At 43.6% G+C, this 27,453-nt stretch overlaps 2 pseudogenes; one reads left to right on the forward strand and one right to left on the reverse strand.

Annotated features, from left to right (window-relative positions):
• Positions 1-26,973, forward strand: part of LOC127531354 (melanoma receptor tyrosine-protein kinase-like) — a 32,251-nt pseudogene extending 5,278 nt beyond the window's left edge.
• Positions 26,974-27,010: 37 nt separating this feature from the next.
• The window catches only part of LOC127531355 (melanoma receptor tyrosine-protein kinase-like), a 5,347-nt pseudogene continuing 4,904 nt past the window's right edge, over positions 27,011-27,453 (reverse strand).

Genomic DNA, 27,453 nt, shown 5'->3' on the forward strand with positions numbered 1-27,453 from the left:
TTTTGTGTCTCTATGTGGTTGTTTTGTGTCTCTATGTGGTTGTTTTGTGTCTCTTTGTGGTTGTTTTGTGTCTCTTTGTGGTTGTTTTGTGTCTCTATGTGGTTGTTTTGTGTGTCTTTGTGGTTGTTTTGTGTCTCTTTGTGATTGTTTTGTGTCTCTATGTGGTTGTTTTGTGTCTCTATGTGATTGTTTTGTGTGTCTTTGTGGTTGTTTTGTGTCTCTTTGTGGTTGTTTTGTGTCTCTTTGTGGTTGTTTTGTGTCTCTATGTGGTTGTTTTGTGTCTCTATGTGGTTGTTTTGTGTCTCTTTGTGGTTGTTTTGTGTGTCTTTGTGGTTGTTTTGTGTCTCTTTGTGGTTGTTTTGTGTCTCTTTGTGGTTGTTTTGTGTCTCTTTGTGGTGGTTTTGTGTGTCTATGTGGTTGTTTTGTGTCTCTTTGTGGTTGTTTTGTGTCTCTATGTGGTTGTTTTGTGTGTCTTTGTGGTTGTTTTGTGTCTCTATGTGGTTGTTTTGTGTCTCTTTGTGGTTGTTTTGTGTCTCTATGTGGTTGTTTTGTGTCTCTATGTGGTTGTTTTGTGTCTCTTTGTGGTTGTTTTGTGTGTCTTTGTGGTTGTTTTGTGTCTCTTTGTGGTTGTTTTGTGTCTCTTTGTGGTGGTTTTGTGTCTCTATGTGGTTGTTTTGTGTCTCTATGTGGTTGTTTTGTGTCTCTTTGTGGTTGTTTTGTGTCTCTTTGTGGTTGTTTTGTGTGTCTTTGTGGTTGTTTTGTGTGTCTTTGTGGTTGTTTTGTGTGTCTTTGTGGTTGTTTTGTGTCTCTATGTGGTTGTTTTGTGTCTCTTTGTGGTTGTTTTGTGTCTCTTTGTGGTTGTTTTGTGTCTCTTTGTGGTGGTTTTGTGTGTCTTTGTGGTTGTTTTGTGTGTCTATGTGGTTGTTTTGTGTGTCTTTGTGGTTGTTTTGTGTCTCTATGTGGTTGTTTTGTGTCTCTTTGTGGTTGTTTTGTGTCTCTTTGTGGTGGTTTTGTGTCTCTATGTGGTTGTTTTGTGTGTCTTTGTGGTTGTTTTGTGTCTCTATGTGGTTGTTTTGTGTCTCTATGTGGTTGTTTTGTGTCTCTTTGTGGTTGTTTTGTGTCTCTTTGTGGTTGTTTTGTGTCTCTTTGTGGTTGTTTTGTGTCTCTATGTGGTGGTTTGTGTCTCTTTGTGGTGGTTTTGTGTGTCTATGTGGTTGTTTTGTGTCTCTTTGTGGTTGTTTTGTGTCTCTATGTGGTTGTTTTGTGTGTCTTTGTGGTTGTTTTGTGTCTCTATGTGGTTGTTTTGTGTCTCTTTGTGGTTGTTTTGTGTCTCTATGTGGTTGGTTTGTGTCTCTATGTGGTTGTTTTGTGTCTCTTTGTGGTTGTTTTGTGTCTCTTTGTGGTTGTTTTGTGTCTCTATGTGGTTGTTTTGTGTGTCTTTGTGGTTGTTTTGTGTCTCTTTGTGGTGGTTTTGTGTGTCTATGTGGTTGTTTTGTGTCTCTTTGTGGTTGTTTTGTGTCTCTATGTGGTTGTTTGTGTGTCTTTGTGGTTGTTTTGTGTCTCTATGTGGTTGTTTTGTGTCTCTTTGTGGTTGTTTTGTGTCTCTATGTGGTTGTTTTGTGTCTCTATGTGGTTGTTTTGTGTCTCTTTGTGGTTGTTTTGTGTGTCTTTGTGGTTGTTTTGTGTCTCTTTGTGGTTGTTTTGTGTGTCTTTGTGGTTGTTTTGTGTCTCTTTGTGGTTGTTTTGTGTCTCTTTGTGGTGGTTTTGTGTCTCTATGTGGTTGTTTTGTGTCTCTATGTGGTTGTTTTGTGTCTCTTTGTGGTTGTTTTGTGTCTCTTTGTGGTTGTTTTGTGTGTCTTTGTGGTTGTTTTGTGTGTCTTTGTGGTTGTTTTGTGTGTCTTTGTGGTTGTTTTGTGTCTCTATGTGGTTGTTTTGTGTCTCTTTGTGGTTGTTTTGTGTCTCTTTGTGGTTGTTTTGTGTCTCTTTGTGGTGGTTTTGTGTGTCTTTGTGGTTGTTTTGTGTGTCTATGTGGTTGTTTTGTGTGTCTTTGTGGTTGTTTTGTGTCTCTATGTGGTTGTTTTGTGTCTCTTTGTGGTTGTTTTGTGTCTCTTTGTGGTGGTTTTGTGTCTCTATGTGGTTGTTTTGTGTGTCTTTGTGGTTGTTTTGTGTCTCTATGTGGTTGTTTTGTGTCTCTATGTGGTTGTTTTGTGTCTCTTTGTGGTTGTTTTGTGTCTCTTTGTGGTTGTTTTGTGTCTCTTTGTGGTTGTTTTGTGTCTCTATGTGGTGGTTTTGTGTCTCTTTGTGGTGGTTTTGTGTGTCTATGTGGTTGTTTTGTGTCTCTTTGTGGTTGTTTTGTGTCTCTTTGTGGTGGTTTTGTGTGTCTTTGTGGTTGTTTTGTGTGTCTATGTGGTTGTTTTGTGTCTCTTTGTGGTTGTTTTGTGTCTCTATGTGGTTGTTTTGTGTGTCTTTGTGGTTGTTTTGTGTCTCTATGTGGTTGTTTTGTGTCTCTTTGTGGTTGTTTTGTGTCTCTTTGTGGTTGTTTTGTGTCTCTATGTGGTTGTTTTGTGTCTCTATGTGGTTGTTTTGTGTGTCTTTGTGGTTGTTTTGTGTGTCTTTGTGGTTGTTTGTGTCTCTTTGTGGTTGTTTTGTGTCTCTATGTGGTTGTTTTGTGTCTCTTTGTGGTTGTTTTGTGTCTCTTTGTGGTTGTTTTGTGTCTCTTTGTGGTTGTTTTGTGTCTCTATGTGGTTGTTTTGTGTCTCTTTGTGGTTGTTTTGTGTCTCTTTGTGGTGGTTTTGTGTCTCTTTGTGGTTGTTTTGTGTCTCTTTGTGGTTGTTTTGTGTCTCTATGTGGTTGTTTTGTGTGTCTTTGTGGTTGTTTTGTGTCTCTATGTGGTGGTTTTGTGTCTCTATGTGGTTTTGTGTCTCTTTGTGGTTGTTTTGTGTCTCTTTGTGGTGGTTTTGTGTCTCTTTGTGGTGGTTTTGTGTGTCTATGTGGTTGTTTTGTGTCTCTTTGTGGTTGTTTTGTGTCTCTATGTGGTTGTTTTGTGTGTCTTTGTGGTTGTTTTGTGTCTCTATGTGGTGGTTTTGTGTCTCTATGTGGTTTTGTGTCTCTTTGTGGTTGTTTTGTGTGTCTTTGTGGTTGTTTTGTGTGTCTTTGTGGTTGTTTTGTGTCTCTTTGTGGTTGTTTTGTGTCTCTATGTGGTGGTTTTGTGTCTCTTTGTGGTTGTTTTGTGTCTCTTTGTGGTTGTTTTGTGTCTCTTTGTGGTTGTTTTGTGTCTCTATGTGGTTGTTTTGTGTGTCTTTGTGGTTGTTTTGTGTCTCTTTGTGGTTGTTTTGTGTGTCTTTGTGGTTGTTTGTGTCTCTTTGTGGTGGTTTTGTGTGTCTATGTGGTTTTGTGTCTCTTTGTGGTTGTTTTGTGTCTCTTTGTGGTGGTTTTGTGTCTCTATGTGGTTGTTTTGTGTCTCTTTGTGGTTGTTTTGTGTCTCTTTGTGGTTGTTTTGTGTCTCTTTGTCATTGTTTTGTGTCTCTTTGTGGTTGTTTTGTGTCTCTTTGTGGTGGTTTTGTGTCTCTATGTGGCTGTTTGTGTCTCTTTGTGGTTGTTTTGTGTGTCTTTGTGGTTGTTTTGTGTCTCTTTGTGGTGGTTTTGTGTGTCTTTGTGGTGGTTTTGTTGGTCAGACTCACCTGTCCAGTTTCCAGCTGTGGTTCTGGACCAGTTCTTGTGGTTCCTCAGTGAGAACTTTAACAGGTGGAATGTGAGGAATGTCAGAACGTGTCGTTGGGATTAAACCTGCAGCTCTGCAGCATGTAAACCCTTAGTTTAGAAAACAGCCTCGACCCTCCAGGAGTCCGTCATTTAGTCACTCTGGTCACATTTCTGCTCATTGTGGTCGTTTTGTGTCTGTTTGTGGTGGTTTTGTGTCTCTTTGTGGTTGTTTTGTGTGTCTTTGTGGTTGTTTTGTGTCTCTATGTGGTTGTTTTGTGTCTCATTGTGGTTGTTTTGTGTCTCTTTGTGGTTGTTTTGTGTCTCTATGTGGTGGTTTTGTGTCTCTATGTGGTTGTTTTGTGTCTCATTGTGGTTGTTTTGTGTCTCTTTGTGGTTGTTTTGTGTCTCTCTGTGGTTGTTTTGTGTCTCTATGTGGTGGTTTTGTGTCTCTATGTGGTTGTTTTGTGTCTCATTGTGGTTGTTTGTGTCTCATTGTGGTTGTTTTGTGTCTCTTTGTGGTTGTTTTGTGTCTCTATGTGGTCGTTTTGTGTCTCATTGTGGTTGTTTTGTGTCTCTTTGTGGTTGTTTTGTGTCTCTTTGTGGTGGTTTTGTGTCTCTTTGTGGTGGTTTTGTGTCTCTTTGTGGTGGTTTTGTGTCAGTTTCTGTTGGTATTGTGTTACTTTGTGTCTTCTTGTGGTCGGTCTGCGTGTGTTCAGACGTCAGACTGAGGTTGTGTGCAGCTGCAGTGGAACAGGGAGAACCAGTTCATTCTTTCTGGAATTTTCCTTCAACAGCAACAGAGTGAGAAAGAAGCAGTGACAAGAACAGTCTAGTCTGAACACAACGCTGCTGCAGGCTCACAGACACACACACACACACACACACACACACACACACACACACACACACACACACACACACACACACACTCAGGGTCCAGGTGTAGTGCTGGTTTTTCTCTATCCAGATGTGTGACAAACGTCGGGTTGTTGACCTGCGGTGAATAAGTTGTGTTGCTGTGATGACACACACACACGTCGTTTCCACGGAGACACAGTTCAGGTCAGCTCGTCTAATCAGATTTAACCAGCTGAGCTCTGACCCGCTGAGTCCAACACGAAGAACCGTTCTCAGCTGGTCGACACATTCCTGCAGAGTGTGTGTGTGTGTGTGTGTGTCTGTGTGTGTCTCTGTGTGTGTGAGACAGACAAGGCCACTGTGTTCCTGTTGTGGTGTTCTGCAGAACATTATGTCTGTGTGTCTGAGTTTGCAGTAAAAAAAACGAAAACAAAGCAGACAGTTTGACCTGACGTTCACCAGTCAGTGAACGCATCACAGTTTACATGTATTTTATTGGTTGATAAAGTCAGTGAATGCATCACAGTTTACATGTATTTTATTGGTTGATAAAGTCAGTGAACGCATCACAGTTTACATGTATTTTATTGGTTGATAAAGTCAGTGAACGCATCACAGTTTACATGTATTTTATTGGTTGATAAAGTCAGTGAACGCATCACAGTTTACATGTATTTTATTGGTTGATAAAGTCAGTGAATGCATCACAGTTTACATGTATTTTATTGGTTGATAAAGTCAGTGAATGCATCACAGTTTACATGTATTTTATTGGTTGATAAAGTCAGTGAATGCATCACAGTTTACATGTATTTTATTGGTTGATAAAGTCAGTGAATGCATCACAGTTTACATGTATTTTATTGGTTGATAAAGTCAGTGAATGCATCACAGTTTACATTTATTTTATTGGTTGATGAAGTCAGTGAACGCATCACATGGTGACCTCTCGTTGATTTTTTTGTTGTTTCTTTCTGATCGTTTTCCTGCTGCTGTTTAAAGATCAATCAAAACATTTTACTGCAGATTAAATCTGAGCTGCTGTTCAGCAGAGTGGAACAATCCGGAGCTCTCATTGATTTATTTGCATGAAAATCATAATTTCATGTGTGTAGGAGCTGCAGGCAAGGTGACGGCAGGTCAAACGTCTGTCCATCGATCTCCACTTCAACACGAGCTTTTAAACAAACAACATGAAGGTTAAACAAATGTTCACGTTAACAAAGAGAAAGTCACAGCAACGTCCACAGAGACACAAAAATACCAGAGAACACCGCAAAATATCACAGAGTAGCAGAAAATATCAGAACAATGCCAGAAAATACTGCAAAATACCACAATTATTAAAATATTTTAATAATAAAACATGGCAATAAATATCATTTTTTTCTGAAGTGTTTTATAATTTTAGAAAAAAATAGCTGACTAAAATATTCATCAAATATAACATTTGTGTGAATTTAGAAAAATCAGCAAAGATTTTCATAAAATGTCAAAACACACACACACACACACACACACACACACACACACACACACACACACACACACACACACACACACACTGATCTGCTTCAGTGAGAACAGCAGACATGTTGCAATGAGAGATGAAGGAAGTGTGTCAGTACAGGTGTGTGTGTGTGTGTGTGTGTGTGTGTGTGTGTGTGTGTGTGTGTGTGTGTGTGTGTGTGTGTGTGTGTGTGTGTGTGTGTGTGTGTGTGTGTGTGTGTGTGTGTGTTATCTTTCCTTCCATCTCTTGCAAGTTGTGAAACAAAAATTCTTTCTCCCTGAGCTCTGATTGGCTGTTGCTGATAGCTCTGCGCTCTGATTGGCTGTTGCTGATAACTCTGCGCTCTGATTGGCTGTTGCTGATAACTGAGCTCTGATTGGCTGTTGCTGATAGCTCTGCGCTCTGATTGGATGCTCTGAGCTCTTGAGCTGTTGTGATCAGTGGTGAGGGAGGCGGTTCTGTGATGAATGATGAAGGAAACAAATCGACCCAGAGTTTGGTCTGGATGAACAATAATAATAATAATGGATTTTATTTCTAAAGCACATTACATTTGTGGACAAATCTCAATGTGCACAATCAAGAAGACAATAAAAACAATGATAAAGACAATATAATACAATTTAAAATTTAAATGCATTAAAAGCAATCAACAATAAAAATCAATCAGGGAAGACAGTACGAAATAAAAAGTGAATCCATCGTCTGTGGAGCCCTGAGGTGGTCGAGGAGCAGCAGCCTCAAAGGCCCTGTAACCCATGGTCCTGAGCCGAGTCCTGGGCGGGCGCAGACAGGATGAAGTTCATCAGATGGAAACATCTCAGCAGCTGCAGGTTCTTCAGGTTCTTCAGGTTCTTTAGGTTCTTCAGGTTCTTCAGGTTCTTTAGGTTCTTCAGGTTCTTCAGGTTCTTTAGGTTCTTCAGGTTCTTCAGGTTCTTTAGGTTCTTCAGGTTCTTTAGGTTCTTCAGGTTCTTCAGGTTCTTCAGGTTCTTTAGGTTCTTCAGGTGCTTTAGGTTCCTCGGGTTCTTTAGGTTCTTCAGGTTCTTCAGGTTCTTTAGGTTCTTCAGGTTCTTCAGGTTCTTTAGGTTCTTCAGGTTCTTTAGGTTCTTCAGGTTCTTTAGGTTTTTCAGGTTCTTAAGGTTCTTTAGGTTCTGACTCTCCTAGAGGATGAGCATCAGAGACACAGAACCACAAAAAAACAGCACAAATGCAACAAACATGAACTAAAATGACACAAAACAACAATAAAAACACAAAAACGACAGAAATAACACACAACATGATGCACTCAAAACACAAAACTACAAAAGCTAGGCAAAAAAGTGACCAACAATTAAGACACACAACAGCACAAAACGTTACACAGGACAGAAACTGTCAAATACGAGCCAAAAAAAACACAAAAAGGCGACAAAACATAACAAACAAAGAACAAAATGACAAAAATTAAACACAAACAAGAAACAAAACAACACAATGAAGACACAGGACCACAAAAAGACAAAAACTAGACAAACAATAAACAAGAGTAGACACAAAATGTGAGAGAGAGCCAAGCTGACCAGTGACACATGGACAAACACAACCTGCTGTTTGTGTGTCTGTGTGGGTGAAATCATCGCTGCTGTTTGTCAAACCTTGAAAAAAGGTCAAACTCCACCAACAGGAAGGTCCAGATCAGCAGAAACGAGACACAACACAAACGATAAACAAAACAACACAAATGAAACAAAACGTGACTCAAAACAACACAAATGATGAAAAGTGAGACAAAAAACTAGACACAGTGATAAAAAGTACACACAAAACGAGATTTGAAACAACCAAAAAGACACAAAGTGATAAAAACAACACAACACTAAAATAGAAAAAGTAGTTACACAGTAACACAAAACATCGCAATGAAGACACAAAATGACAAAAACTAGACAAAAAAACAACACAAATGATGAACAAAGTAACAAAAACTAGACAAAGTGAGAAAAAGAACAGAAAGAATAAAGAAAACAACACAAAGCAACACAAAATAAAAACTGGATACAAAATAACAAAAAACAAGACAATAAACAAAACAACACAGACTAGCTGAGGCGCTAAAACTCCATGGTAACTGATGCTGAGGAGCTAGATCTCCATGGTAACTGATGCCGAGGAGCTAGATCTCCATGGTAACTGATGCTGAGGAGCTAGATCTCCATGGTAACTGATGCCGAGGAGCTAGATCTCCATGGTAACTGATGCTGAGGAGCTAGATCTCCATGGTAACTGATGCCGAGGAGCTAGATCTCCATGGTAACTGATGCTGAGGAGCTAGATCTCCATGGTAACTGATGCCGAGGAGCTAGATCTCCATGGTAACTGATGCTGAGGAGCTAGATCTCCATGGTAACTGATGCTCATCTCATGTTTTTGTAAGCAGTTTAATTGGGAGTCACTGAAGAATATTTCGGTGTTTCTGGTCGTTTCAAGGAACTTGTGAGGTGTTTTGAACAAGTTTGAAGTCGTGGGAGCAGTTTTTGAGGCGTGTTGAAGAAATTTTGAATAATTTTAGAGATTATTTGAGTTGTTTTGAGTCATTTTAGGGAATATTTGGGTCATTCTGAATCATTTTAGGGAATATTTGAGTTGTTTTGAGTCATTTTAGGGAATATTTGGGTCATTCTGAATCATTTTAGGGAATATTTGAGTTGTTTTGAGTCATTTTAGGGAATATTTGGGTCATTCTGAATCATTTTAGAGAATATTGGGGTCATTCTGAATCATTTTAGAGAATATCTGCTGCTCTGTGTTTGAAGCTCACATACACATGTTGAGCCGTGATGAGTCAAACCTTCTATTTCCTCTGATCTGACCGGTTCTTGTCCAAACAGCTCTTTGTGTGATCGGCTCTCGTACTGAAGCCTCATTAGACTGCATTATTATTAGTCATTGTCGCGGTGAATAAACACACAGAAACACTCAGATCCACTGAGTGTAGACGAGTTGTGTGACTCCTATTAGTCTTGTTTCAGTCCAGAATAAAGACTTTATTCCTGGAATTCTGATCATAAATGTTCATTAACAGATAAATCCATTCATTTTACAGCTGTGTTTTTTTAACATTTTTATGTAAAGTTATGCATAAAAACTCAAAGTTCCCTCGATGTCTGACATGAACAGTTTGCTCGTTTTTTTTCCACCTAATTCTAATCCCTCTATTATTAGCTACATATTTGACCTGATGTCAGTCTAATAATCAGCGACCACTAGGGGCAGCGTTCCAGCAGCTTTAAATGTCAGAATAAAACCCGACTGATCCGTCTGAAAACAATATTCTACCATGTTTATGGACAGTTTCCTTGTTTTTACATATTCTTTGTTAAGCTTTAAAACACAAGGAGTCAGCTGTGGTTTAACCAAACAGGAACAATCTGTTGAAATAAATCAACCAAGCAGAGGGCTGAGAAGCTGTTTGAGCTGCAGAGCTTCATTCCTCTGGACCAAACCGACTCGTTCTGCTGCTCATGTTTAACTCTTTAACGTTTGGAGCCGACAAAAGACGCGCTCAGTTACACAAAGTCAAAATAGTTGTAATAATAATTCAAAAATGCTAATCATAGTTGTTGTTGTTGTTCCAGCTTCATGCGGTCTCAGACTTCCACTGCGCCTCATTTCAAAACGTTCAACTTTTACTGAGTCACATTTTCAGGCTAACTGGAATTTTAACGTCATTAAGATCTGTCTTAAGGCAAGATCAGATCAAATGAGATGAGGTGAATTGAGATAAAATGAGATTACATGAGGTAAGATGAGATGAGATGACATAAGAGGAAATGAAATGTAATACGTTATAAAATGAGATTAAATTGTGTTCATCTCAAAGGAAATCCTTGTGCCAAATGTGGGTCATAAAAATGTAAATGACACAAAATAATAAATGAATAGTAGAGAAACAATAAGATAGAAGTTTGATAAAATCATGAAATATGATCAATAAACTGAGATTAGACTAGAAGAGGACGATGTGAAGTGAAGCTGATGATGAAACAGAGATGATGTCACACATGATGAGGAAATAATGAAATGAAATGACAGAATGGAAATATGAAATGAAACGCTGCTCCAGCTACTGAATGTTACAGAGATGAGACCAAGGAAACGTTGAAGGTGTAAATCTGAGAGGAGCTCATCTGACTGCTGTAGACTAGAAGGTTTAGAGCAGCGCCCCCGGTGGTCCACAGAGGAACTACAGCTGACAGTGTCCTGCTGTCTCAGTGTGTCAGGGGATGAGCAACCAGCTGAACCTGCTGGGAACCCGAGAGAACCACTACGACAACATGGTGAGGATGTTCTCAAACTGCTCCGTGGTCCTGGAGAACCTGGAGGTGACCTACAGCCTGGAGAACCACGACCTGGGCTTCCTGCAGGCGAGTCCAGACGCCTCCAGAGCAGATCAGTCTGCTGTTTCTGAACACGTCTGAAGCACATTTAGAACATCCTGGACCATTTCTGTGCAGCTTTCAACTCATTTTGGACAAATCACGTCATTTTTCTGTAATTTTAAACAAACTGTGAATATTTCTGAACAGGTTAGAATCCATTTGGGGCATTTTTGATCTGATTTTTGAACAATTCTGGACAATTTCTAAGTAGAAATTTTAATTCATCTCAAATTATTTCTAAGTTCTCTTTGTGATTCTGGACAATTTTCAAGTCATTTATGATCATTTTTTAGTTATTAATGACCTTTTTTTTTAGTAATTTTGGACTAATTTTGATTTATTTTGAACAAATGTGAAGTAATTTCTGGCTCTATTTGAGTCGTATTGGACGGTTTTGTTCAATCGTTGCTCAGCAGTTTGTAGCTGAACCCAAATCATTCCCTCTTTAACCGAAACAAACAAATCCGTTATTCACAGTTTGTTTAAATGTAGTCCTAAATGTCCCCAAAAGTCCTGAATAACTTAAAGTTTGATTGAGAGATTTGTCCTAAATGACATCCCTCAGATGAACTGAATCCAAACAGAAAAACTATCACTTCCTGACGTGTTCTCTTCGATGTCTTTAGACCATCCAGGAAGTCGGTGGCTACGTCCTGATCGCTATGAACGAAGCTGCAACCATCCCATTGGTCAATCTGAGGCTGATCCGCGGACAGAACCTCTACGAAGGCCGCTTCGCTCTGCTGGTGATGTCCAACTACAACAGGAACATTTCATCAGCAACCCTCAACTACACCAGCGGCCTGCGACAGCTGCAGCTCAGCAGCCTGACAGGTACGAACACACCAGCAAATACACAGAGCCCACACCTCGGAGTGAAAACACACCAGCAAATACACAGAGCCCACACCTCTGAGTGACAACACACCAGCAAATACACAGAGCCCACACCTCTGGGTGACAACACACCAGCAAATACACAGAGCCCACACCTCTGGGTGACAACACACCAGCAAATACACAGAGCCCACACCTCTGGGTGACAACACACCAGCAAATACACAGAGTCCACACCTCTGAGTGAAAACACACCAGCAAATACACAGAGTCCACACCTCTGAGTGAAAACACACCAGCAAATACACAGAGCCCACACCTCTGAGTGAAAACACACCAGCAAATACACAGAGCCCACATCTCTGAGTGAAAACACACCAGCAAATACACAGAGCCCACACCTCTGAGTGAAAACACACCAGCAAATACACAGAGCCCACATCTCTGAGTGACAACACACCAGCAAATACACAGAGCCCACACCTCTGAGTGACAACACACCAGCAAATACACAGAGCCCACATCTCTGAGTGACAACACACCAGCAAATACACAGAGCCCACATCTCTGGGTGAAAACACACCAGCAAATACACAGAGCCCACACCTCTGAGTGAAAACACACCAGCAAATACACAGAGCCCACATCTCTGAGTGAAAACACACCAGCAAATACACAGAGCCCACATCTCTGAGTGAAAACACACCAGCAAATACACAGAGCCCACACCTCTGAGTGAAAACACACCAGCAAATACACAGAGCCCACACCTCTGGGTGACAACACACCAGCAAATACACAGAGCCCACACCTCTGGGTGACAACACACCAGCAAATACACAGAGTCCACACCTCTGAGTGAAAACACACCAGCAAATACACAGAGTCCACACCTCTGAGTGAAAACACACCAGCAAATACACAGAGCCCACACCTCTGAGTGAAAACACACCAGCAAATACACAGAGCCCACATCTCTGAGTGAAAACACACCAGCAAATACACAGAGCCCACATCTCTGAGTGAAAACACACCAGCAAATACACAGAGTCCACACCTCTGGGTGAAAACACACCAGCAAATACACAGAGTCCACACCTCTGAGTGAAAACACACCAGCAAATACACAGAGCCCACACCTCTGAGTGAAAACACACCAGCAAATACACAGAGCCCACACCTCTGAGTGACAACACACCAGCAAATACACAGAGCCCACACCTCTGAGTGACAACACACCAGCAAATACACAGAGCCCACATCTCTGGGTGAAAACACACCAGCAAATACACAGAGCCCACATCTCTGAGTGAAAACACACCAGCAAATACACAGAGCCCACATCTCTGAGTGAAAACACACCAGCAAATACACAGAGCCCACATCTCTGAGTGAAAACACACCAGCAAATACACAGAGCCCACATCTCTGAGTGACAACACACCAGCAAATACACAGAGCCCACATCTCTGGGTGAAAACACACCAGCAAATACACAGAGCCCACATCTCTGAGTGAAAACACACCAGCAAATACACAGAGCCCACATCTCTGAGTGACAACACACCAGCAAATACACAGAGCCCACATCTCTGGGTGAAAACACACCAGCAAATACACAGAGCCCACACCTCTGAGTGACAACACACCAGCAAATACACAGAGCCCACACCTCTGAGTGACAACACACCAGCAAATACACAGAGCCCACATCTCTGAGTGAGTTTTCTGTAGTTTCTCAAGACAGTCTTCATCACTCATCGTGTTCTGCTTCATTTGACTTTGCGAGGCGATGGGTGGAGCTGCAGCTCCATTTAGAACTCATGTCAACAGCAGACTGTGCTGCAGGAAATAGACGGCCCCCAACAGAACCTCCAAAATGACTCAAGATGTTCTTAAATTGCTCAGAAACTGGTCCATCACAACTGATTTCTCCTAAATGACAACGATAAATCGCAAATGACACGACTGGAGACGTGTCCTAAATGACTAGAGACGTGTCCTAAGTGACTAGAGACGTGTCCTAAGTGACTAGAGACGTGTCCTAAATGACTAGAGACGTGTCCTAAATGACTAGAGATGTGTCCTAAGTGACTAGAGACGTGTCCTAAATCAGAATCAGAATCACTTTTATTTGCCAAGTATGTGTGCACATACAAGGAATTTGACAGTACCCTTTTGTACTAGACAAATAGAAAATTAAATAATAAACATATATTATGTAACAAAAAAATATAAAATACTAACATAACTTTAACATTATGTTATAAGAAAAATTAACATAACATAACATAACATCACATAACAACATAAAATAACTTAGTTTGAAGTGATCAGTGGAATGACTAGAGACGTGTCCTAAATGACTGGAGACGTGTCCTAAATGACTGGAGATGTGTCCTAAGTGACTCATGGAGTGTTTTTTCTGTCCCCAGAGATCCTGAAAGGAGGCGTGAAGGTTACCCACAATCCCCTGCTGTGTAATGTGGACAGTATCCAGTGGAGGGACCTGGTGGACGGGGACAGCAGTCCCAGCATGCTGCTGAAGCTGGACGCCGTGGCCCAGGACTGTGGGTAGAGAGGCAGAGCGCCACCCGGTGGCAGCAGGCTGCAGCTCTGATCTGTGTTTGATGTGTTTACAGGTGAGAGGTGCGACTCCAGGTGTGTTAACGGACCGTGTTGGGCAGCGGGACCGGACCACTGCCAGAGATGTAAGGGAACTCTGCTGGTCCTACCTGTTCTGACTGAACTCCACAAACATCATCGTGTTCAAAACATCCAAGCCTCAGCTGAAAACCCAGATTGCGCTCTTAAAAGTTTGTCCCAGTCAGGTCCACAAAAACACTCAAACTTGTTCCTCCTGGTTCCACCTTCCACAGCTGGAGAGCAGAGATAGAAGTCTGGAGACAGAAAAACATCTACAGGACGAGGAGATAAAACCACCACAAACACAGAACTGTCAGGAAGAGGCACAAAAGAAAGAAAAAAATCTGTCCCAGAGAGTTATAAACTGGTACATAAAACTATAGAAAAGAGCAAATCTGTGTCTCAGAGTGAGTTAAAATGATCCTAACAGTGAGTTGAAATGAATCTACAGTGAGTTGAAATGAATCTACAGTGAGTTAAATGAGACCAGACCAGCTGCTGGGGGTTTAGAAGGTCAGAACTTCTTGATTCTGTTTGATGGTCCATCTCCTGTTCTGGTTTCTTGCAGTCACCAAGCTGCAGTGTGCAGAGCAGTGCAGCAGGAGGTGTCGGGGCCCCAAACCCATCGACTGCTGCAACGAACACTGCGCCGCCGGCTGCACCGGACCTCGAGCCACAGACTGCCTGGTCAGTTCCATAGTGACTTGAAGAACAGCCTCAGAGGCTCCAACGCTTCCCCAAGCCGCTCAGAACTGACTCCAGATAGCCGAAAATAACTCAAAAACCTGAATTATCCCCAAATAACATCTGTAATGCCAAAAAATGTTTAAAATGAACGACGCTTTGTCCTCTATTATTACAAAGAACAAACATCTGGTCTCAGCAGCTCCTGGATCTGGAGGATCCACTGCTCTGACCTCCAGACTGGACTTTGAACATCATGATACTGCCACCACCGTGCTTCACATCATGATGCTGCCTCCACCGTGCTTCACAGTGGGGATGGTGTGTTTGTGATGATCTTCAGTGTTTGGTGTCCATCAAACATATCATCTAGTCTGATGGACATAAAGCTCCATCCTGGTCTCCTCAGACCAAAGAACCTTCTTCCAGGTGTCTTCAGAGTCTCCACATGTCTTCTGGTGAACTCTAGTCCAGATTTAATTGGAGCTTTTTCCATCAGAGTCTTTGTCTTTGTCTCCATGAAGCTTTGACTGGTGAAGAACAGACAACAGTTGTTGGATGAACAATCTGAAGCTGAAACTCCTGCAGAGGAGTCATAGAGTCTTGGTGGCCTCCCTCTCTAGTCTCTCAGGTCTTGAGGACGTCCTGCTCTAGTCAGATCTATTCATGTTCCATCTTTCTTCCATTTCTTAATGATGGATTTAACTGGACTCCAGGAGATCTTCAGGAACTTTAAATGTTCTTGTATCGTCCTGACTGATGCTCTTCAACAACCTTTCCTCAGAGTTTCTTGGTTCTTCAGTCTTCATGGTGTAGTTCTATCCAGGAGTTCTGATCCATCAGAGACTGGATCTTCCAGATCCTCCAATCACTGACCTCAGATCATCCATTAAGGACTTCTAGAACCAACTGAGTTCCATTAGAGTCACTTTAAAGCTGGTCAACACTTTACACATTGTGTTTGTAATTAATTGACATTTGTTTGTAAAATGTGTTTTTTAGTTAATAGAACATTCAAACTACACAGAGTCTCCTCTAAGTAGAAGAAAATTATTTAGCAAAATAAACCAAATATTATAAGAGTCCAGGACTGAATGTCCCACTACAGTGAACTACATCAGTTTTTTATCTACATAGCTGGTTGTATCATCACTTCTCCTAAAGTAATGGTAGCAGCTCCAGACTTGAGCTTCCTGTTTGTGAGAAACTGCTTCTTTCTAACTGTCAGACCAACATTGAATCAGACTCTGTCTCTTCTCCAGGCCTGCAGGGACTTCAACGATGACGGGACATGTAAAGACACGTGTCCTCCTCTTAAACTCTACGATCCCAAAACCCACCAGGTGGTCAACAACCCCAACGCCAAGTTCACCTTCGGGGCGACCTGCGTCAAGACCTGCCCACGTACGGACGTTTACCCAGCTCAGAATACCAATACTCAGGTCATCATATCACCCACTGGCTTCCACTGACAGCCTGCAGCTTTTACCACGTCAGCAGATGTGACTGTTTACACTTACAGAGTACAGATAAAGAAACAACAGCACTTTCACAAAATCATGTTTTACTTTTTATATTTGGGAGCTAAATTGGACAAATCAGAAACCTGAAGTTGACTTTCCTTAAAATGAAGTTAAGAAAAGCAAACTGTTGATTTGAGAGGAACTGAAAGATAAACGTGGATCCAACTTAAACCAGTGGCTGATTACTGGTTGGTTAGATTTGATTCTCAGTAGAACCACATGTAACCCTGTGCTGGTTCTGTTGGCTGCAGATAACTACGTGGTGACGGACGGATCATGTGTTCGGACCTGCGGAGCCGGGATGTACGAGGTGGAGGAGCAGGGAGTGCAGCGCTGCAGAACCTGCGATGGAGTCTGTCCTAAAGGTAGAACACACCTGTCCTAAAGGTGGAACACACCTGTCCTAAAGGTGGAACACACCTGTCCTAAAGGTAGAACACACCTGTCCTAAAGGTGGAACACACCTGTCCTAAAGGTAGAACACACCTGTCCTAAAGGTGGAACACACCTGTCCTAAAGGTGGAACACACCTGTCCTAAAGGTAGAACACACCTGTCCTAAAGGTAGTGTCAAGTGGGGCCTAGTTCTTTGAGATCCCAGGAGCAACCACTACCAAAACAAAAGCTTTAAGCAGACTAATGAAAAGCTAAAATGACAAACTATATAAGTTAACCACATGATTATGCTTATGCTTGAGGCAAGAATGATTTTCATAGGCTGATATATATCCTGAAATGATGATTTCTCTAGAATAGAATGATTTAAAATGAGTAATATGATCATGCTAAGATGTAATGATTAAAAGAAGTGATTACAAGTAAAAGCACTGTGTATGTAGGCTAACCGCGCTAGACAACCCACGGCAACGAATTTAATCCTCTGCCAGGGTGGGTCTAGTTACCCTCCATAAGGCTCGAGGCTGGATTCTCCTAAAACTGGCCGGACCAATCACCATGAAGTGTAGAGTGAGAAGGCGGGCGTAACTAAGTGACGACAGAGGCGTGACGATTCTGACAGAAACAACCGGCGCACAATAAACAGTTATCTTTGGACTCGGCTTTGGCCACAGCCCTTAAAGATTTGAAGCTAAAATTCAACTTGAAAGATAAACAAAGGACGGCACTGAAGTGTTTCATTGAGAAGAAAGACGTATTTGGACTTATGCCGACGGGATATGGCAAATCCTTAATATACCAGTTGGCTCCACTGGTTGGAAAGCTAATGGGACTTAGCCACAATCCGCCGGCGCTCTAGGAACTACATCAGCCTATTCGTTGCACTGATTGGTTGTATACCTACCCAATTGCTGCAGAGGGATTTGAAAGACAACCTTTTAGCCCGCCTCCCTCCCTGTCGAGCGTTCCTAGACCCTTGTGTCTTCAGAATTCAGAACATGGGTCTAGCGCGGCTAGGCTACTGTGTATGAGGAGAAATAATCTCTTTTGAACTGCGCACTTACAAAAAAGGTGAACTATAATGCTGGGGAAATCTTGGCCTGTGAGGAATGCGTGCACAGTTCCAAATATGGTTATAGGAAGCGCATGAAGAATGACTTGACCATTCTCAATGTGCCTTGAATATAATATGCCTTGAATGTGCCTTGACCAGGCCTTGACAATGTGTGTGATCGTTGTGAGCCTGTTAGTTGAGCAACTGAGCGTACAGATAATGTGTGTGCATTAGAGGATGACACTATAAAAGAGAGAGACAAAGACACTGAATTCGGAGTTCTCCCCTGGAGGGAGTTGTTCCCCAGAGCTGCCCGTGTGTTGCTACAGAGAGCATTGCCAAAGTTCTGAGGAGTCGGCATACTGGTAAAAAGTTAAGTTTATTGTGTGCATCAGATCTAAAGGTTCTTAAAGGTTACTTTAATCCAACTAGTTACTTTAAACATTACCCCTGAGGTTAGTGTTCCAAACCTCGAAAACGAACCTTGGAATATCACCAGGTGCAAGCAGTTATAAGAGGAAAGCTGTCATTAACAAACGTGATCGATAAATCGATTCTGCTTCAAGAGAGGCTGCTTAGTAGAGAGTATTTATTGAAATGAGGGGTAAGACGTTTGGAAGAAGACAGTAAGAACCAAGGCAAGTATTCCTCGACACCAGCTTAATTATTCTACTGAATCCTGTTAGGTAAATTCTAGTAGGCAGATAGAATCTTACCCTTTAAACGGAGAGCTGGACCTGAATTACCCTGAGGTAAGGGGTAAGGAAGGCTAGACTGGCGGACAGTAGGAACACACCTGTCCTAAAGGTAGGAACACACCTGTTCTAAAGGTAGGAACACCTGTCTTGAGCTGACCTCTGCTCTGTCCTGCAGCCTGTGATGGAGTCGGAGTTGGTTCCCTGATCAAGGCCATCGCAGTGAACGCCTCCAATGTGGAGTCCTTCAGGAACTGCACAAAAATCAACGGGAACATCATCCTCATCGAAACCTCCTTCACTGGGTGAGGCACAGAGGCTCACTAGGAGCTAGCAGAAGCTAACTCTACCTACCAGAAATCATTGGAGCTAACAGAAGCTAACTCTACCTACTAGAAATCATTGGAGCTAACAGAAGCTAACTCTACATACCAGAAATCATTGGCGCTAACAGAAGCTAACTCTACATACCAGAAATCATTGGAGCTAACAGAAGCTAACTCTACATACCAGAAATCATTGGCGCTAACAGAAGCTAACTCTACCTACCAGAAATCATTGGAGCTAACAGAAGCTAACTCTACCTACTAGAAATCATTGGAGCTAACAGAAGCTAACTCTACATACCAGAAATCATTGGCGCTAACTCTACATACCAGAAATCATTGGAGCTAACAGAAGCTAACTCTACTCTCTCAATAGGAGCTATCTGAAGCTAACTCTACCTACTAGAAATCATTGGAGCTAACAGAATCTAACTCTACTCTCTCAATAGGAGCTATCTGAAGCTAACTCTTACCAGAAGTCAATAGGAGCTAACAGAAGCTAACTCTGTTGATGCTCTGATCCTCAGTGAGTGTGATTGGTCTTGGTGTCATCACTTGAGAGTAAGGTGTATTCTGATTGGCTCTTCCAGGGACCCGCATTATAAGATCCCACCCATGGACCCGGAGAAGCTGGAGTACTTCAGGACGGTGAAGGAGATCACAGGTTCTGATCTGGAGTCCAGGCATGAACTGCTGTTTGTGGAGGCTGTGTGCAGCTTCTTGATTTCAGTGTTTGTGTTGTTCAGGATTCCTGCTGATCCAGTCGTGGCCCAAGAATCTGACGTCTCTGTCGGTGTTCGAGAACCTGGAGATCATCAGAGGAAGAACAACACATGTGTGAGTCCATGAACCAAACGGAGACTTCTGGACTCATACATACTGTTATCTGGAGCCTAAACTTAACTTCTGTGAAATAATTTGGACGAATTTTTAAGAATTTCATGTTTTCAGATCTGGAATTTTTTTAAATTTCAGCTTCAGAAAATACCTGGAGACCCATTTTGAGGGTTCAGTGTCTCCAGAAACAGAACTCTGAACAGTTTCCATCAGACTAGATGTTTCAGAATGTGGTGCTCCTCTGCAGGCAACACAGCCTGGCGGTGGTGAGGGTCCAGCACCTCCTCTGGCTCGGTCTTCGCTCTCTGAAGGAGGTCAGCGCCGGGAAGGTGGTTCTGAAGGACAACCTGCAGCTGTGCTTCACCCGGAGGGACCAGTGGACCCGCCTGTTCAGGTCCAGAGACCAGGACGTCAGCATGCGGAACAACAGCCCGCTGGAGCTCTGCGGTGAGGAACTCGTCATTTAGTTCTGAAGAACCAAAGGTGGTTTTTAGTGGCAACAGAACGTGTCCCAGATGTTTCAGAACGTGTCCTAGATGTTTCAGAATGTGTCCCAGATGTTCCAGAACGTGTCCCAGATGTTTCAGAACGTGTCCTAGATGTTTCAGAATGTGTCCCAGATGTTCCAGAACGTGTCCCAGATGTTTCAGAACGTGTCCCAGATGTTTCAGAATGTGTCCTAGATGTTTCAGAACGTGTCCCAGATGTTTCAGAACGTGTCCCAGATGTTTCAGAACGTGTCCCAGATGTTTCAGAACGTGTCCCAGATGTTTCAGGACGTGTCCCAGATGTTTCAGGACGTGTCCCAGATGTTTCAGGATGTGTCCCAGATGTTTCAGGACGTGTCCCAGATGTTTCAGAACGTGTCCCAGATGTTTCAGGACGTGTCCCAGATGTTTCAGGACGTGTCCCAGATGTTTCAGAACGTGTCCCAGATGTTTCAGAACGTGTCCCAGATGTTTCAGGATGTGTCCCAGATGTTTCAGGATGTGTCCCAGATGTTTCAGGATGTGTCCCAGATGTTCCAGAACGTGTCCCAGATGTTTCAGAACGTGTCCCAGATGTTTCAGAACGTGTCCCAGATGTTTCAGGACGTGTCCCAGATGTTTCAGGATGTGTCCCAGATGTTCCAGAACGTGTCCCAGATGTTTCAGAACGTGTCCCAGATGTTTCAGAACGTGTCCCAGATGTTTCAGAACGTGTCCCAGATGTTTCAGAACGTGTCCCAGATGTTTCAGGACGTGTCCCAGATGTTTCAGGACGTGTCCCAGATGTTTCAGGATGTGTCCCAGATGTTTCAGGACGTGTCCCAGATGTTTCAGAACGTGTCCCAGATGTTTCAGGACGTGTCCCAGATGTTTCAGAGCGTGTCTCAGATGTTTCAGAACGTGTCCCAGATGTTTCAGAACGTGTCCCAGATGTTTCAGGATGTGTCCCAGATGTTTCAGGATGTGTCCCAGATGTTCCAGAACGTGTCCCAGATGTTTCAGAACGTGTCCCAGATGTTTCAGAACGTGTCCCAGATGTTTCAGGACGTGTCCCAGATGTTTCAGGATGTGTCCCAGATGTTTCAGGACGTGTCCCAGATGTTTCAGAATGTGTCCCAGATGTTTCAGAACGTGTCCCAGATGTTTCAGAATGTGTCCCAGATGTTTCAGAGCGTGTCTCAGATGTTTCAGAACGTGTCCCAGATGTTTCAGGACGTGTCCCAGATGTTTTGTCTTGTATTTCACTGTTTTGTGTCCCACGTGTATCGTTGTTTGTTATTCTGTGTGTCATTTGGTTCGTTTTGTGTCTGTTTTCTACAATTCTACAATTTCATTTAGCAGATACTTTTGTCCAAAGCGACGTACAACACAAGCAAGAATTCAGACATAAGGAAAAACCTGTAGTAAGTGCAAAAGTGCTTCAAGTGTGACTGGTCAAAGGTGTTGCCATCAAGTTGCAGAAGAATTGCCAACCTCCCCCCCCTTTTTTTTTTAACTTTGTCAGCCCTAAATAAGTGCTGGGTTTTGGACCACCTGACTTATTCTACCCCTAAGGTGGAGTCAGATTAAGTGCCTAGGTGTTCTCTGAACAACTGAGTCTTCAATTGTCTTTTAAAAGTAGAAAGGGACTCAGCAGAACACACAGAGTTTGGTAGTTTGTTCCACCATTTGGGAACAACAGAGGAGAAGAGTCTAGCTAGAGATCTGGAGCCGTGCTGGGCTGGAAGCACCAGGCGTCTCTCACATGCAGAGCGAAGTGGGCGTGAAGGGGAGTAGACCTGGATCAGGGAATCCAGGTAGGCTGGGGCCGTTCTTGTAAATGTTTTGTAAGCCAGGAGGAGAGTTTTGAATTTGATTCTGGCTGCAACTGGAAGCCAGTGAAGGGAGATGAACGGGGGGTGACATGAGCTCTTTCGGGCTGGTTGAAGACCAGACGTGCTGCTGCATTCTGGATCATCTGTAGAGGTTTGACTGTACATGCAGGAAGACCTGCCAGAAGAGAGTTGCAGTAGTCAATGCGTGACATCACAAGAGCCTGAACCAGAAGTTGTGTGGCCTGTTGGGTCAGGAAGGGTCTGATCTTCCTGATGTTGTAGAGGGCATGACGACAAGATCGAGAAACTGAGGCCACGTGAACCTTAAAGGTCAGCTGGTCATCAATCATGACACCCAGGTTTCTGGCTGAGTTTGTGGGCACAAGTAGGCTCGAGTGAAGTTGGACACGGATCTGAGGCTGAACAGATGGACAAGCTGGAAAGACCATGAGTTCAGTCTTAGACAGATTCAGCTGAAGGTGTTGTTCCTTCATACATGTGGAGATATCAGCCAGACATGCTGATATCCGAGCTGAAACTGTTGTGTTTTTTGTGGTTTTATGTCTTTGAATGCTTGTGACAGGAGGTGACTGTGTCTCTCTTGTGTCCGGTGCAGAGCAGCAGAACCGAACCTGTGACCAGCAGTGTACCCAGGTGGGCTGCTGGGGGCCGGGACCCTCCATGTGTGTGTCCTGTCGCCACTTTGACCGTAGGGGGCGCTGTGTGCAGCACTGCAACCTGCTGCAGGGGTGAGGAGGAAGAAACCTTACCCACAATCCTGTCTGGCTCTGTTCAGTCTCAGGTTCTTTCTTGTTTTGTGTCTTAATTCGATGATTTTTGTCATTGTTTGTTTTTGTTGTTGTTTTGTGTCTGTGTGGTCATTTGTCTTGTATTTTATTGTTTTCTTTCTCAGTTTGGTCTTTTTCTATTTTATGTTGTTTTGTCTTGTTTGCTGTTTTGTGTCTTAATTCAATTTTATTTTGTCTCCTCCTACTCAGATATTTTTCTGTGTCTGTGTTTCCACACCTTTCCTTCTGCTCTTCAGCTGCAGACAGATGTTTTCCTGTGCTGGATGTATCTCCAGCAGCGGTTCTTGCTGTGTTAACGGTTCTGTTTCCCTGCAGTGAACCCAGAGAAGTGGATGTGAACAGCAGCTGTGTCCGGTGTCACTCTGAGTGTCTGCTGAGATCCGGACTCCGACCTGCTTCGGCCCGGTGAGTCCGACTGCACCGCAGGCTGACAGATTAAAGGAAAAGCCGACGTAGAGCGTTCCAGGAAGGTGTTCAACCACCACAACCAGAAGGACTTACTCATTTGGTCAAAGAAACACCAAAACTGTCCACCATGGGAATATTCTAAGTTTCTGATGTATATTATATTTTCAAACAGAAAGTTCAAGTTCAAAGTAGAAACTCAAAGAACCAAAATGAGTCCAGTTATGAGTCTACCTGATGAAAATGGATCTAAAATGAACCTTCTCAGTCCTGGACCTATGGACTGGTTCTATCTGTGTCTGACAGAATGGAACCGACACGGTTTCATGATACAACATGTGTTCTCAGAGTTTCATTGGAAGAAACAAGAAAACCGCGGAATGATTGTTTTCCTCAAAACGTTTTGAACCAGTGATGAAATGACCAGTTTGTGTCTGCAGGGTTCCGACCAGTGTTCCCAGTGCGCCCACTTCAAAGACGGTCCCCACTGTGTCCCTCGCTGTCCTCACGGCGTGCAGGGCGGTGGAGACACGCTCATCTGGAAATACACCGACGGGACGGGCCAGTGCCAGCCCTGCCACCAGAACTGCAGCCAGGGGTAAGACCGGTACCGGGCGGATGTGGAGGAATGGCCAGAACTGGTGCAACGGCCCAGATTAACTCGGTTAATCTGGGCAGTTGCAAGGGGTGAATCTGGCCCGTTATGAGGGTGAGTCTGGGCCATTACAGGGGGTGAATCTGGGCCGTTATGGGGGGTAAATCTGGGCCATTATGGGGGTAAATCTGGGCCATTATGGGGGGTAAATCTGGGCCATTACGGGGGGTGAATCTGGGCCGTTATGGGGGGTGAATCTGGGCCGTTACACCGGTGGGCCGGCTATGGAGGAACAGCCAGAACCGGGTCGTAACTGAAGCTGTGTGTTTGTGTGTGCAGGTGTTCGGGTCCTGGACTGTCTGGATGCAGCAGGTAAAGCAGCATTTTAAACATGAGTCCTCCAACAGGCCAGATTCAAATCAACATTAACAGCACCACAGAAGAAAAAGAAATGAGAATCGGGCCGGCCACAGGATCCGTCAGTTTCTCAAATGGAAACTTCTGAATATCACCGCTTTGTGGGCGGGTCACGAGTGGGCCACCAGGAGGTCACATGACCGCTGTCAGACCTTCAGTCATCTTAGTTTAGCTGAAGAACAACCAGTTTAGATGTTTAACGAAAGTTTCACGATGTGTCGGACCTTCCGCTTCAAACGCCTCATTTTCATAAAGTAGAAATGAAACTGCTTCATACAACACGCTGCTACACAACCAGCACGCCAAGCAAGGCGTTCCACGTGGACAGTGAATGATATGAGAAAGTGATGGATCCTGTAGACGCGAACCATTAGACCTGAATCTGAGGCCAAACGCGTCTTTATCTTTAAATTCTTTTGTAATCCATAGAAATTCTACATTACATTTAAAATGTACATTTCATTACCAGCATGTTGACTGTGAACAGGAGATCTTCTTGGATCTGACATCAAATCAGTTTTTCCCATTTCCAGGTTGAAGCTCAGTGTAAACTGGTAGACTGTAGGTAGACTGGTTGGTAGACTGTAGGGTAGACTGGTTGAGACTGTAGGGTAGACTGGTTGTTAGACTGGTTGGTAGACTGGTTGGTAGACTGGCTGGTAGACTGGCTGGTAGACTGGCTGTAGACTGTAGGTAGACTGGTTGGTAGACTGTAGGGTAGACTGGTTGTTAGACTGGTTGTTAGACTGGTAGGTAGACTGTTGGTAGACTGGTTGTAGCTGGTAGATAGACTGTTGGTAGACTGGTTGGTAGACTGTAGGGTAGACTGGCTGGTAAGACTGGTTGGTAGACTGGTTGGTAGACTGCAGGTATACTGTAGGTAGACTGGTTGGTAGACTGGTAGGCAGACTAGTAGGTAGACTGGTTTGGTAGACTGTTGGTAGAACTGGTTAGGCACGACTGGTAGGCAGACTGGGTAGGTAGACTGTAGTAGACTGGTTGGTAGACTGTAGGGTAGACTGGTTGGTAGACTGTAGGGTAGCTGGTTGGAGACTGTAGGGTAGACTGGTTGGTAGACTGTAGGGTAGACTGGTAGGTAGACTGTAGGTAGACTTGGTTAGACTGTAGGGTAGACTGGTGGTAGACTGGCTGGTAGACTGTAGGTAGACTGGTAGGTAGACTGGTAGGGTAGACTGTAGGTAGACTGGTGGTAGACTGTAGGTAGACTGGTAGGTAGACTGGTTGGTAGACTGGTTGGTAGGACTGGTTGGTAGACTGGTAGGCAGACTGTAGGTAGACTGGTTGTGACTGGTTGGTAGACTGGTTGGTAGACTGGCTGGTTAGACTGTAGGTAGACTGGTTGGTAGACTGTAGGGTAGACTGGTAGGTAGACTGGTTGGTAGACTGTGGTAGACTGGTAGGCAGACTGAGGGTAGACTGGTTGGTAGACTGGTTGGTAGACTGGTTGGTAGACTGTTGGTAGACTGTTGGTAGACTGGTTGGTAGACTGTTGGTAAGACTGGTTGGTAGACTGTTGGTAGACTGTTTCTGTTTAGATGTGAGCTGCAGGTTAAATATGAAGCATCATGTTGGGTTTAAATTCTCTTTAAAACCTGCAGGACTGCGACACACTCCTCGCTGGCGGTGGCAGTGGTCGGGGGGCTCCTGGTCGCTGTCATCGTGTCGCTGGTCGTCTTCGTGTTGCTACGGCGACGGCGGATCAAGAGGAAGCGGACTCTGCGCCGCCTGCTGCAGGAGAGGGAGGTGGGAGAGGAAACGGTCGCTGTTGGACCGACCGACCGCCTGGAACACCAACAAACTGACTCTTCAAACTTTGTGTTGCAGCTGGTGGAGCGCTGACACCGAGCGGTCAGGCCCGAACCAGGCGCTGCTGAGGATCCTGAAGGAGGACAGAGTTCAAGAAGGTCCGGGTGCTCCGGCTCCGGAGCCTTCGGAACCGTCTTCAAGGTAGCACCGGCGCCACAACACCACTTCCTGTTGGTTAAATAAAAAAGAAGATTGAAAGCGTCTCAGTGATTTCCACTACTGCTGCTGTCAGAGGTTCTTCAGAGGTTCCTCAGGGGTTCCCTGGTTTCTCAAAATTCCACCAGCAGCAGGAGAAGCTCTGTTCAGGGGAAGGTTCCTCGTTCTCTGGTCAAACTGACTCCTTAGAACGTGATGTTCTGTCCGACCAGAACTAATCAGTCAGAAATGATATGAAATAAACATGAAAAATCTAAAATACAACCAGGACGAATACATAAACATACATAGAACATATGAAGTATAACTGTTCCTGAAGCGTTGTGTGGGTGTTTGTTTAGGGTTTGTGGATCCCTGAGGGGGAGAACGTGAAGATCCCGGTGCCATCAAAGTTCTCCGAGAAGCCACATCACCGAAAGCAACCAAGAAATCCTGGATGTGAGGCCAAAACATCGGTTTTCTTCTTCTCGACTTCCATCTTGATGATTCGTGTTTCCTTTGTTTTCTGTCTCTTTTCTTGTTTTATGTCATGTTCGGCTGTCTTTTGTCCGTTTTTTAAGTTTATGGTTTTCTATCTTGATTTTGTTCATTTTTGAAGGAATTTTTAGATTTGTTTGCTGTGAGCTTTTAAATGAGACGTGATTCTGATCCCACATCCTGACTGGTTGAAGATGAAAAGCAGCCGGTGGGTTCAGAATGTGCTGTTTGGTCTGCAGGAGGCCTATGTGATGGCCAGCGTGGATCATCCTCATGTGTGTCGGCTGCTGGGGATCTGCCTCACGTCCTCGGTGCAGCTGGTCACTCAGCTGATGCCCTACGGCTGCCTGCTGGACTACGTCCGCCTCCACAGGGACCACGTCAGCGCCCAGTGGCTGCTCAACTGGTGCGTCCAGATCGCCAAGGTGAGAAGAAGATCCTCCTCCTCCTCCTCCTCCTCTCTAAGCCTGCAGAGGCCCATTAGGCTGAACACCTAACAGCAGCCCGTTAATCTGTTCAGCCTCATCCCACGGTTTAGTTCTGGGAAAATTAACGAGAACAAGGTCAGGATCTCAGAATGAAAGCTGCTGCTGTCTGATCCCAGAGATATTTAGGGGATATCTGGAACAAATCAAATGTCAAACATATTTCTGAGCTAATTTTCTAATTTCCCATGGTCTCACAATGAGCAGGTTGGTTCTTATATCAACAACAGAAACTATTAAAGGTGAAAACCTGAAAGTTTCACTGTTAGTCATCATCACACTGATTCAGAATCTATAATACTGGACACAAAACAACCACAAAGTGACAAAAAACAACCACAAAATGACACAAAATTATCAAAGAGATGCAGAACAACCACAAAGACACAAAACTACCACAAACCACAGCTACAGAGTGCTTTAAAAACAGGCAGAAATAGCAGGCGTAATTATAAACTGATCAGAGCTCAGGTTGGTGTTTCAGTTTTTCTC

This window comes from Acanthochromis polyacanthus, chromosome 20 (assembly GCF_021347895.1).
Source record: "Acanthochromis polyacanthus isolate Apoly-LR-REF ecotype Palm Island chromosome 20, KAUST_Apoly_ChrSc, whole genome shotgun sequence".
In the NCBI taxonomy this organism is placed as follows: domain Eukaryota; kingdom Metazoa; phylum Chordata; class Actinopteri; family Pomacentridae; genus Acanthochromis; species Acanthochromis polyacanthus.